The sequence below is a fragment of the Anastrepha ludens genome, chromosome 6 (assembly GCF_028408465.1).
Source record: "Anastrepha ludens isolate Willacy chromosome 6, idAnaLude1.1, whole genome shotgun sequence".
NCBI classification, from domain to species: domain Eukaryota; kingdom Metazoa; phylum Arthropoda; class Insecta; order Diptera; family Tephritidae; genus Anastrepha; species Anastrepha ludens.
The window spans coordinates 36059785-36073773 of NC_071502.1; the positions used below are offsets into that span (position 1 = coordinate 36059785).

The window sequence follows — 13989 nt, forward strand, 5'->3', positions numbered from 1 at the left end:
TAGGCACATCAATTTGAGTATTTTATCAACTTGAAATGCGATGTTCTGTGATACACACACACATATATATTTTCGCGTGTGCAGCCAACCTGGCTGAATTCTCGGCTAGAGCTCAGCTTTACACGCTTGCTACTCGCTCATTGCTACCGTTTAAGCCTCACTCTCCGCTGCCAATTGTCTACCGTTCGGCGGTCGCTTGTCATTTGTCATCTGCGTAACATCCCGTCCTGTCGGATATAAAAGTATTTAACTAACGTGTTTTCAGCTTCAGTCTAGACGCGATCGCGAACACATTGCAACGGGGCAACGGTCAGAACCGAAAAGCAAATCACAATACTGATTTTAGTTTCGATTTATTGTTGTTGTTCTGATTGAGATTCACGAATTCCGCGTCCGAAATTACACACACCTAATCGAAGTATAGCAGTTGATTAGTGTTCCGGTATAAGCAACGCTTCCGCCCAATAAGCTTTTTGGCAGTGCGATATCTCAAAGTTATTTCCGACTGCGACGCAAGCAAAAGCTTTGTCGCGGTTATATTAGTCAGTCTGTCGATGTATGTACAAACGTAGCTGCTAAGTGAGTCATCTAATTAACATACTTTTGTTTAACTGTGTAAATGTTCGCATGGATTTATTTAATTATAAAACAATGAAATGTTTCTCAAAAAGTTGTGTATTGAAAATTAAGAATATCCAGTATGGCTAAGAATGTGCTTACTATATATGCATGTCTGTATGTATGTATGTGCATTTGTTAACGTTTATAGCAGTCGCAAGGCAGGCATTCATTCGATGATCACCTAACGGCATACAAATGCGAAGATCATCTAATGATGCGATGCGTGCGGGTGCAAAATGTGCATTAGGATGGAGCGATAGTGCAATTTTATTTTTGAATAACTTTTTGCTAAAGAAAAACTGATTTTGAGTGATGGAAGTCTTTATTTTGATCTTAACGCGCTTTATTGATTTTCTGTTTCTGTACTGCAGCTGCCTAGTTCACAAGTGCAAAATATAATATGATTGGCGTACGATGCCATTTGCCAAATTATAAATTAACCGATAGAGTGATTACTTTTGCGCCACCTTATGCAGTAGAAGCTCGATTCTTGCACGTAATGAAAACTGGAGTCGGTGTAAGTTTCGAGTACTGAGGTATTTGTTCGATACATATTAAAATAGTTTTTTTTAATGATAGCAATCCAAGTTTCCAGTCCAAATCCAATTAAAACCACTCGTAAGCGATAAGTTCCTTTTGAAATTTGACAAATTTCTGATTTTGATTTGTTTTGTACCCACTCGCTTGTTCAGTACTTCACCGTTTCTGAGCCTCTGTAATGTCATATTCCGTTTAAGCAAGCATTGTTTCGCTCTGCCCACTCCAAGCATATATTAAATGCTGATATTGCTTCCTCCGATATAATTTTCGTATTTAATATCAAGTCGATGGTTTCCTTATCGTCATCGTCTTCATCGCAGTATTCTTCATTTAAAGCTGTGGATTCTCAATGAGGTTCAACAATCCATTGCTCGATTTCAAATTGGGAACTTTTCTGCAATGACTCTACTTCTCGAAGCAATGCATGGAATATTGGATGCATCATCAGCTATTTGTAATAGTAATTCCGAAAGGGGAATGATATCGGCACAATCCCAGTCAGACGCTTTTTCAAACAGTTTTTGAAACTATGACTGAACTGAAGTTACAGTAAGAGCACTCCAGGCACCTTTATTGCATTTTTTACTTCGATATTTCGCAGTGACTCATCGATACTTTCTCCGGGAGCAACAATGTGGCTTAAGAGGGATTTTTTTGTATCACAGTTCAATTTAGTAAGCCTTATAACAATTTGATGCATGGACTGTATTATAGCCGTACAGTTTGGAGGAAAGCACATTACCGATATTTGGCCGGTATACTCGCGTTCTTTAGGATGCCATGGAAAATTATCAATAAGAAGTGCTTTTTCCGGAAGATTTTGCGCACTAAGGAATTCTTTTACCTGTTTATTTAAGCGATTTTTGATTAAAACAGGCGTCTTTGGGTTGATGTTCTGTGAAACCATTTTTCAAATAAAGCTAAGATCATCTAAGCGCTTTTATTTCTTTTGAAGACAACTGGCATATCAATGAAAATTTTTTATGAACTTGGATTCGCCGATTTCCCAATAACCATTATCTTTACTTTGTAATTTCCAGCAGCATTTGTACAAGCAAAAAACGTTATTCTCTGCTTACTGATTTTATGCCCCACAGCTGAAATTTCTTTTGAGCGTACAAGAGTTTTATCGGGTGAAAGCTTCAAAATAAGCCAGACTCATCGGCCGTGTAGGTCTGCTCCTTTGACAAACTTAAATCCATAATTGATTTGTTAAATTTATCCAAGAATGTGTTGATGGAGTCACTCTTTTTTGATAATTTATATTTGAAACATTTTAGCCATCTTTTTCAAGTTTGCAACCCAACCATTGCGTAGAAGCCCCCAGACTTTTTCTAAATTTTGGCGTGCAATGACTTCACTTTCTCTTTTAGCTTTCACTTGTAATTGGTAAGTTTTTTACCCTTTGATCCGCAAAACAATTGAACAACGCTTTTTCCATTTTTGTAAACTTGGAAATCTTACGAGCTTTCCTTTTACCTGGACCGGACTCAGATCCTGTAAGAAACTTCTTTATGGACTGTTAATTTTTTTCAATACGAGTTATTGTTGCCCAATGCACGTGAAAGTTTTTAACTAGTGCATTAATGGAAATTCCCGCATTTAATTTGTTCAGAATGTCAGCAAATTTCGTCAGCAAATTCCTCTAAATTCCTTCAGCTGCGTCAATTCAAAAAATGTCATTATCAGAATGACATCGAAATATATTTACAACGTAAAAAGAGCAAACGCGAAAGCCAAACAAAAACTATTGCAAGTATCGAGATAAAAATTTTCGAATGTCGCAAGTACTGAGTACGCAATGAAAAACAATTTTGCCGCAAGTATCAAGTAGATAGATGCAAGAATCGAGTTTCTACTGTACATAGACATTTTTATAAGTATATTTTCATGGCATAGCAATTTAAAGTTACCTTTATAAGAGTTAATACAAATCTCAAAATATTACCTTTTTAGGATAATGGTTGGAGGTGCCTCCAGTCTAATCAAATTCGGAAAAACTAATGAAATTTTAAACAACTTTTAATAAACTTCATAAAGCAAAGATTTTAAGTTTTATTCTTTGTAACTTGATTTTTACTGCAGTACTAAAGTAAAATAACAATACTTTTAATAATAATAATAATTTAAGTAATTAAAGATAAAAACCGACACAATGCAAGCTCGCCTTTAAAAGGCATTTGATATCACCAAATACATCCCTAGCACTAAATAAGGTCATGAGTTGTCATAGAAGGTCATTAAAACGCTTTGAAATCAATCTGAGCACCAACAACAACCAAAAGTAAATACCAGTGTATGTACAAATGAATGTCCGCATGTTTGTATGTATGTACGTACATGATTTTGGGAGGCGAAAATGAGGAGGTTGATCTTACCGTTTTTATTTTCTAATTAATGGGATTGGGGGGCACTTCTTTACATACTATACTATGCGCAATCAAAACCAAATGCAACAGCATTGGCATTAACAAATCAAAGAGAATTTGTTACGAGAGCTGAAGAAAAAATTAACGCTGTAAATTTCTCCATTGTGACATATGAGCTAAAATCGGCTTTTAACAAAAATAAATGGTTTGCTTTATTAAAAAATATTCTGCATATCATCCAAAAATGTCCATGAATGCAAGGAAGCAATTAACAAACTTGCTCGTAATCGCAGGCTTTGTGTCTATTGGGTTCTTGGGCATAAAGGCATAGAGGGAAATGAGATAGTAGACGAAATAGGAAAATAAGGTAGGAGATTTACAGGCGATAAAATACGTTAGTTACTTCAACCACTGCACACAATACAAAAAGAACTAGAGGGGGAAAGGCAGATGGGTTATGTTAGTTTAACCAATTGCAAAGTTGCTAGGATCTTGTGTAAATGCGCCTACGATGGTAGGTATAGTGAATCGGTTATATCGTTCGATAGAAAGAAGTGTAGAACTTTTTACTAATGGGGCACTGCCTACCTACAGTTAAATCTAACTCTTAACGATGCTTGCAGGAAATGTAATGAGCCGGGTACAAAAGAAACTCTGGAGCATCTCCTATGCTGTTGTTAGGCTCTCTCGAAAACTAGGCTATGCTACCTGGATACTCTAAGTTTTGAAAGACTAGAATGTATCCATGAATTGGAGCTTGAGCAACTCCTAAAATTCGCAAATGGTACTGATCCGGTATCGCTATGTACCAAAATGGTCTCTACGTGGCTTCGGTCAGCCAGTATAACCTAAACTAATCTCTATTAAAAAATATTCTAAGCCAAATTGAATGCGGTAATTCAATTCATCCTACTGAAAAACGTAATAGGTCTATTTATAAGTTCGTGCGGTTTTACAACAGATGGCGTAACTTGATTATTATTCCATCGATCCACATTTCCAAACATTCATTGGAGAGCTACTGTCGTAAGGCACAAACGTCAGTATAAGTTTTTTATTTGAAGCGTAAACAACAATATTTTTACCACACTTGAAAATGTCGAATTTCGTGCCAAATAATGTGTTTTTGCGGGGAATTCTTCTTCATTATTTTAATATGAAGAAAAAAGCAGCCGAAAGTCATCGTATCTTGGTGGAAGTTTATGGTGAGCATGCTCTATCTGAGCGAACGTGCCAGAAGTGGTTTGCACGCTTTAAAAGTGGTGATTTTGGCTTGGAAGACGAAGAACGCGAGGGTGCGCCGCCAAAGTTCATGGATACCGAATTGGAGGAATTGCTCGATCAAGATCCGGCTCAAACGCAAGTTGGGGAGTTGATCAATCAACCATTTCCAAACGTTTAAAAGCCATGGGAATGATCCGAAAGGTAGGCCATTGGGTGCCGTATGAATTGAAGCCAAGAGACGTTGAACGCCGTTTTATGGCATGCGAACAACTGCTTCAACGGCACAAAAGAAAGGGTTTTTTGCATCGAATTGTGACTGGCGATGAAAAGTGGGTCCATTACGACAATCCAAAACGTCGGGCAACGTATGGATACCCTGGCCATGCTTCAACATCGACGTCGGCGCAGAATATTCATGGCCTGAAGGTTATGCTGTGTATCTGGTGGGACCAGCTGGGTGTTGTGTATTATGAGCTACTGAAACCGAATGAAACGATTACGGGGGATGTCTACCGACGACAATTGATGCGTTTGAGCCGAGCACTGCGAGAAAAACGGCCGCAATACGCCGATAGACACGACAAAGTTATTTTGCAACATGACAATGCTCGGCCACATGTTGCACAAGTGGTCAAAACATACTTAGAAACGCTCAAATGGGATGTCCTACCCCACCCGCTGTATAGTCCAGACCTTGCGCCATCCGATTACTATCTCTTCCGATCGATGCAACATGGCCTGGCTGACCAGCACTTCCGTAATTACGATGAAGTCAAAAAATGGATCGATTCGTGGATTGCGGCAAAACCGACCGAATTTTTCACAAAGGGAATCCGTGAATTGCCAGAAAGATGGGAAAAAGTAGTAGTAAGCGATGGACAATATTTTGAATATTAAATTTGTAACCATTTTACGTCAATAAAGTTTCAAATTTCGAAAAAAAACCGCACGAACTTATTCATAGTCCTATTACATTTGCTGAAATTTCTGTCTTTAGTTCGCGCCTAACGTAGATGAGTGATTTCACGTCAAGTGATCCAAGTTTTTTGGGCATTAGCGTAAATTTTTTTGAAAATTGGTTTATTTGTAGGCTTGAGTATAAAAAGCAGATAACTGAAATAATCAAAAAAAAAATTATACAATAATTGTAGTCAATGTTGAATTTTTTTTCAGTTTTTTGTGTAGCATTTTAAAATATTTTTGTTTTTGTTTTTTGGAATGAGATGTACACACTTTTAAAAAGTTTTTAATTAAAATATATACTTTTCTCACTTTTAAAAACAATTTTTTTTGTAATTCTAATGGAATCTGAGCGTGTGTGATGCTTTTCTTCCAACATTTTAATGGATATTGTGGCGACAGATTTCTAAGTCTCGTTGTTTTAACATACCGATTAACAGGTCATATCACCAGAACCGTTAGTTTTCCTCCCTACTGGGATAGCGCGAATTCGCGTCCGCTCGTAACACCATTTGCAGACATTCGAAGAACAAAGATTCTATGTCGTCTCATCGTCCTCGCCCTTTTCTATGCCAATCACTGTCATACGAGCTGAAACCAAATACAGCAAGATTCTATAGAAAGGCATCAATTTGCATGCACCCTGATTATTTACCCTGAATAGTCTCATTATTTATTGTCCGAAAAACTTTTCGCGGGATTGCTGCTTGAATTAAGTTTTATAAGTCAATTTTATGTTTTTCGCAGAGGTGGATAAGAATTACGATTACTAAATCATATGATTGCAATAATCTTCAAAAGTTTAAGAAAAACCGATTACAATTAATGGAATCGTACATCGAATGTTCTCAAATTACGATTACAGGAATCGAAATATTGACTTTTTCAAGGACTAGTTCGTTGGGACTTGTAATAAAGACCTTATTGTTTATGGACTACTGCGATCCTTGCTGCTATTTACTTTATAAATTTTACTTTTTTTATCTCTACGTAAAGCTATTACGTTACCAAGCAGCCATTTTTAACTTTCGGGGGTTGGTTCAAATTTATCCTTTAACTTAAAACAGAAGAAAAAAATCGTACTCTTGAACTAATATATATTTAAAAATAAATGGGGATGCGCAAAAAAAAAACATTAATATTAATAATCTTATTTCAAATTGAGTACATCGAAAGTGGTTAAGTTAATCAGAAATTACCTAAATAATTTAAGTGAAATAAGATATATTCGCCCCAAAATTTAAGTAATTTTTAAGAAAAATACTGCATTTGCACAGCAACTTTAATTTTATTTTGACTAAAACGTGTATACAAATAATTACTAAATTAGTTTACTACTAATTTCCTCCAAACAATGAATTTGAGCACTGTAAAGGTAATTCGGGAGAACTCGGTTCATTCGCCCGCCAAACTTTTACAACTCGCGTGACTCACTTGGTTGTACTAATAAATGAAGCACACATTCTAAGGTACACGCGCTGTTTATGTATTTCATTGGGGCGACGCACATACAGGCACATAGTTAGGGGAAAGCCGAATGAATAGAGAATGAAATAATAACAGAAGTTAGTGGCAGAGCGGCTAGAAATGCTAGTAACGATAAATGAGTCGACAACTAGACGTGCATTAAAACGGTTGTGCTAGAGAACTCGCCGTGAGATCGGCGCGGATACAGCTAATTTTCCGATGACGATTCGGCACGCGCCACGGTCGATAGTATTTACGAAAAAGTAACGAAAGTTCAGATTCGCTACGTGTTGATAGTAAATACCTTTTTTAGTGTAGGCTAAAATACCATGGATTAATGATTGCAAAGCTTTGTCGGTTTGGCTCCTACTTATGGTAAATACGGAGTGGTAGTCTTAAATCAACGGTAGTGCTATGTCCATAAGAGCATATGTATGTATGTATGTATGTAAAGAATATTCTTATGAATCCTGCGTTTGTGCGAAATAATCGATGCCAATGACTCCTTCAGGTGCGGCAACAGATTGAATAAGCGCATGAGTAGGTGATGCGTAGATTTTCGATACGTACTATGTGTGTACATAACTACATATGTATGTATGTATGAATGTATGTATGTAGGCAGATGGTTCCGCTTGACACAGAAAAACTGATTGATTGCATGCCACACTAAAATAAACAAGGGATTCAAGCAATATAAAATAAGAACTAAAAAACGGAGCCCATAACAGCAACGTGTTCGTAATAAGTTTTGTTGTAATCTTAAGGCAGGCGGGTGGCTCCGATCTAAATTTTGAATTAAATCATCAGTGAGTTGACTAACTTCACAATAAAAAAATTTAAAAATGAATATTTCAAAGAATTGAGTGTCTGACTAGCGTATGTATTGAAGTATTGATATACAAAGCAATGTTTCAAAATCAGTTATAATTAAAAATATGTACAATAATAAACAGTCATTAAAAATAAGAATTACAATCATAAAAAAATAGAAAAGAAAAGAAAACTGCTTAGGCACAGAAACAGTTATATGGCAAGCAATTACACATTAAGGAAGACCCAAATATTGACCAACTGAATAGTTATATCTATCTGGCTTCAGAGAGGAGAGCTTCATTCTGAAACGGCAAGGTTTATAATCGCCGCTCAAGATCAAGTAATCCCCGCCAAAAACTATCAAAAATACATAATCAAAGACCCGATTATAACTAACGACAAATGCCGAAAGTGCCAAATACACCCAGAAGCAATAGACCACAGAACCGCAGGGTGCCAATTCTAACAATTCTACACACACAACATAGTTCCAAAAAATACATCAAGAAATAGCCAATAAACAGCAGTTAACAGAACACAAAGATCCGTATTACAAATATATCCCTTCAAACATCTGAGGCAATGAAGAATATACCCTAAACTGGGACACTAAAATGCACACCGATAAAATTGTAATGAGCAATAGACCGGATAATAGACCTTTAATAAATAAAATAAACAAAATTGCATTGTTTATAGAAATCAGCACCTCAAATGATATCAACATACAAAGCAAATATATAGACAAAAATTTTAAAATACAGTTAACTAACTCAAGAAATAAATCGAATATGTAAACAAAACACTCTAAAAACAATCCCATTTGGGATTTCAGCAACTGGATCACTCCACAAAACATTTATTAAAAACTTAAAAGAATTCAACATCGAACCAATAAGACAAAACAACCCCAAGATACGAAAAGCAGTAGGCAGGAGATTGTCGTGGCATAATACAATAATAATAACAGCTAATTGTACAGCAGTGAGCAGTGAAACCAATACCTGCGAGACAGAAATAAAGATCAACAGATTAGGAACCCTCACATATCGTATATATTCATATCTATTACAAACGAATTGGCTGGCAAGCAGTTCGGTCACCGGTACTTCATTAAAAGATTTTCCTTTCCACTCCCAGATTTGTTTTCTCATAAAAAACTACATCTTTTATGCAAAAAAAAAGTTGTTTATTACGAAATAAAAATTGCCAAACAACCTTCCTTTTGCGAAATTTTACGGAACAGATGTCATTGAAATTTCATATATGGCATTAATGATTTATCGAAATCCAGTTTATATCTTCGCGTCAACTTAAATTTAATAATAACACAACAATTCAACTTCATAAAAAACATTCCGAGTATCCTTCTTTAAACTTTTGATTGATGTACGAATTAGCATTGGCTCACATTTGCCATGCAAATTTAGTGATAGTGAAAAAAATTGCACTTCCACATTTAATTTAGTTTAACCAACCGCTTCGGTGAAATTAGGTCTTAGCGGTGAAAAAATCACTGAAAATATTTCTGAAGCAATAATTAAAAATAAAAATAAAACGAAAACGAAACGAAACATAAAACATTATAGTAAAAATGTTTAGCAGCAATGAATTTTTTTTTAATCACTAAATGTCTAATGATGGTGCAATATTCTAAATACTATGACTAAACCTTCAGTGATAGTAAAATTCATGTTTTGCACTTAATATTTAATGCGCCATTTTGACCAATCTTGACTACTTTATTTTGGTCGTTTAATTTTCATTAATTTTGTTTAAATTTTCATTCATAATTTCATTCTACAATGAATATCGCATAAATTAAGGTTTGAAACATTGTGCAAGATTTATGAAAATTAAATTTTAGTATAAAAAACCGCAAGCTGAAATGCAAGTCTCTATGGTTTCTGATCATTTTTTCCCTGACGGTGCTGCGCATTTTCTTTATATACCGAATACACGGCTATATAATACTCAGTAATAACAGAACAGTAATAATAATTTGCAGAAATAGAACACTGGAAACTATTTTTTCTAAATAGATTTTAAACTTAACATATCTTGAAGACCTGAAAAAGTTTTTTCTAATAGCGGTCACCTCTCGGCTGTCAATGGCAGACCTACGAGAATATTTCTGCCCTAAAAAAGCTCCTCATAAAACAACAACATTGTGGAACAACATCAAGACGCGCACCACAAATAGAGGAGAAGCTCTGCCAAATTCCTAACAGAAGTGCAGGCGCCAATTATTTCTTAATTTATTTTTATTTACTTAAGGCCTGTGCTAAAAACTTCTGTTTACTTTGCTTCAATAGCTGTTAACTTCGTCCCACTAAGAAGACTTTTTCCCAGTCCTCTTAGATAATGGTGATGTGAAAGATTTGGAAAACTAAAACTAATGCTTTTAATATTACAAGATTCCCCGAGAGAAAGCAATTATAAGATGTTTGTTTTTATATTTTTCATTCGGATGAAAATTGTTTTTTTTAGTTCTTTATTATTATTCTTTCAAATCGCACTCCGTCCTAGGCGTCATTATTCGCAATCCCTCTGAATTTTCTGATCCGTGTACCAATAAACTACTGTTTACGACTCTTGTTCGTTCTCACTTAGAGGTCGCTGTTATCAATTGGAAACCTTACGACCAAATTTCAATTTAGTTGCTTAATATTGAATTGACATTGATTCCTAATATTTCTGTTGCCAAATTTGGCTTGATTTTCTTTACATTTTTGTCTAGTCTGTAAGACAATTTGTACTATAGATTTTTCAAATTAAAAAAAAAAATAAAATTAAAAATAAATAAAAATAATAGAAACAATTTCGTGACACCTTGAATATGGAATTCCCAGTTTGATAACCATTCTGACTACCATAAAAACAAAACAAAACAAAAAATAAAAATAAAAAAATTAATTGTTATATATATTATATAAAAATATATAAAAATAAAAAGTAAAAAAACAAAAATTGTTTAAAATAATTTTGCGCCACTTTGTAATTAAATGAAAAGAGAGTCATTCTGCCCACTCTAAAAATAATAAAAAAAAAACAAAATTAAATTAAATATAATTTTGCGCCACCTTGTATATTAAAGTTCCAGTCTGAGAATCATTCTGCCTAGCATAAAAAAGAAAAAAAATGGTAAAAATAAAAAAAATTAAATAATTTTCCGCCGCTTTGTATTGTATATTAAATTCCCAGTATGAGAATCATTTTGCCTACTATAAAAATAAAAAAACAGAAAAATTAAAAATAATTTTGCGCCACCTTGTAATTAAATTAAATAAAAATCATTTTGCCTACTATAAAAATAAAACAAATAAAAATTAAAAAATAATTTTGTGCCACCTTGTGTATTAAATTCCCAGTATAAGAATCATTCTGCCTACTATTTATGATACCTCTTTGTAAATTTTAAGTTTCTTCTTTACATATACATATATATATATTTGGCGCCTACATCCTTTTTGGGTGTTTGGCCGAACTCCTCCTCCTCCTATTTGCGTGCGTCTTGATGTTGTTCCACAAATGGAGAGGCATGCAGTTTTAAGCCCCTCCGAACGGCATATATTTTTTGTGTAGTGTAAATGCTTTATGCAGTAGTAAACTCATTAAGCAGTAAACTTTTATATAAATCTAAATATTTTTACTTTATGGATATAACTACAAAGCTCACTTCCTCGTCCTCCAAATCACTCTAAACATCTACACCTCGCTCGATAATTGGGAAACGGTAGCACTGCTGCAAGGTACAAAATTCAAGACCCAGACCTAATGCTTGAGGTATGGCAAGTCTGCTTAAAGGCGAGTTGATATCTTATCTTGCGTGTATTCAGTCGGATGTACATACATACATACAACTTTATATATAAAAGCTCGTAAAGTCTTGCCGACGTACTGTATTTACACACCTATATCTTAATAACAGTAATTCATGCGCACATATGTATCATATATGTACATATGAATATGAGGTAACAGCCCTTTAGAAATTATGGCAAACAAGTAAATACGAATGTTTAATCAACGTGTACTTTTATCTTTGCACTGCGTCGCATACATTTTTGAAAGGCACTTAGGTCGTTGGGTCCACTTTGACATTTTTAATAGTTATTTGACTTTTATTTTCTATCGGTCGATGTCGATTTACCAATCAGAAATCCAAAGTCAATCTGCAAAAACGAGTTCAGTCGGCTATAAAACAAAAACTTCACACCAAACTTTGCAGAATGTACAGACTTTAGGAATTCGCAACTCTATTCGATAATTTTCATACTTAACATTTTTAACGATGTATGTATGTATATATATATATATATACATATGTGTGAAATCTTGACCCAAAAATATAGGCATAAGTTTTAATTATTTTTCCGTAGCAGGTAATAATTTTATGAGGTGCTGTTTGAAGGTCGCTCGAAATTTTGCATTTGGCTGCAGAAAAGCAACCGTCACTACAAACACAGACAAATAAGCTGCAAAATGGTCTTATAAATTCATTTTTGTAAAACCTATCTGCCATTCAGCGGCGGCATAAAACTGTAGATCACTCCATTTTTTATGAAAAGCTTAAAACGTAAGCCACGAATTGGAGAAGAAGCTTGGTCAAGCTGTTAAATACCATATAAATAACACCATAATATTCAATCAGCCACCGTAGCCGAATGGGTTGGTGCGTGGATACCATTCGGAAGTGCGTAGGTACGAATCTCCGTACAGGAAAACACAAATAATATAGAAAGTTTTTTCTAATAGCGGCCGCATCTCCGCAGACAATGACAAACCTCCGAGTGTATTTCTGCCATAAAAAAGCTCCTCATAAAAATATCTGCCATTCGGATTCGGCTTAAAGCTGTAAGTCCCTCCATTTGTGGAACAACATCAACACACGTTTTGTTAAACTCGGGCAAAATCGCGGAAGCGGATATCGCTCCAATGAAGAAGAAGAAGAAATATAACTATTTACATATATTCACGGTTAAATACCCTTAGCACTAGGACTTATCAACAATTGACGAATGGTCGAAGTGTTTTTTGAGTGGAAGAAAAAGAAAATACACAACACCATCAGCAAAAAAAAATGTTCAAAAATCAACGCGAATTTTGTGCCACTGGAAACTTGCACTTTGTAATACTAAAATTGTATGACCTGAAAAACTGTTTACTCCAAATTTAGCTAAAAATTTTGATTAAAAAGTAGAAAATTTTTATGAAAATTTTTTGTTTTTTAATTTGCACAAAGCTTCAAACTCGTGTTTAAATGAGTTTTATAGCAAAACGACTTATATTTTCATTAAATTATTTCAAAAAATTGCTAAAATTAAATACGAAACAAATAAATTGTCAAAAGTTGTCAACAAGTCCCTGTGCTATACTTATTTAACGCACTGTATGTACTACATATTTTGTGACAGGTCTGTCATCGATAAATCGACTGTTTATTATATTTTGCATTCCAAAATCGATTTAAACAATATTGTCATTGGCGTCGGCAGTCACTTTGCACGTCAATGGCATTGCTGTATGACAGAGTAGGTGGGCTAGGGCGGTAGAACTGCCAACCGCCCGGGCCGAGCGTTATGCTTACAATTTTTATGTAAAATTTAGTCAAGAGCTGAATAGCTTAATACTTACATATTACAAATAGTAGTTCTGTATGTTCGTATGTGTGTAGATACGCGGGTGTACGTCGTCGACGCGTAAAACGAAAATTAATTCTTTAGGCCAATAATTTTTAAAAGAATGTGTGTATTTTCATACAAACTCATACACAAATTTAAAAAATAATCTACATATCTATGCATACATACATATGTATGTGTGTATAATGTACGTAGGTAAAAATGAGTGAGGGTTGTTGTATGGATAGATTGACAGCACTGTCCGCGACGTGATAGACTTATAAAAAATCATATTTCTAGTCTATTGCGTTTCGCATCTGATAAAAGTTAAATACAACCTCGGCCAAAGTCAGACCTACATATATACA

The 13989-nt window shown here is 34.7% G+C and overlaps 1 protein-coding gene across 7 annotated transcripts in view; it reads left to right on the forward strand.

Moving 5' to 3' along the window:
- Nucleotides 1–257: 257 nt before the first annotated feature.
- The window catches only part of LOC128868315 (matrix metalloproteinase-14), an 89561-nt gene continuing 75829 nt past the window's right edge, over nt 258–13989 (forward strand). For 5 of the 7 annotated variants that reach the window (XR_008455093.1, XR_008455094.1, XM_054110256.1 and 2 more), the window contains exon 1: nt 258–579. The gene's annotated coding sequence lies outside the window, so the exon portion shown is untranslated. Of the gene's footprint in view, nt 580–7358; nt 7557–13989 lie in introns of those variants that run through there. The other 2 variants (XM_054110257.1, XM_054110261.1) reach the window with 2 other exon arrangements.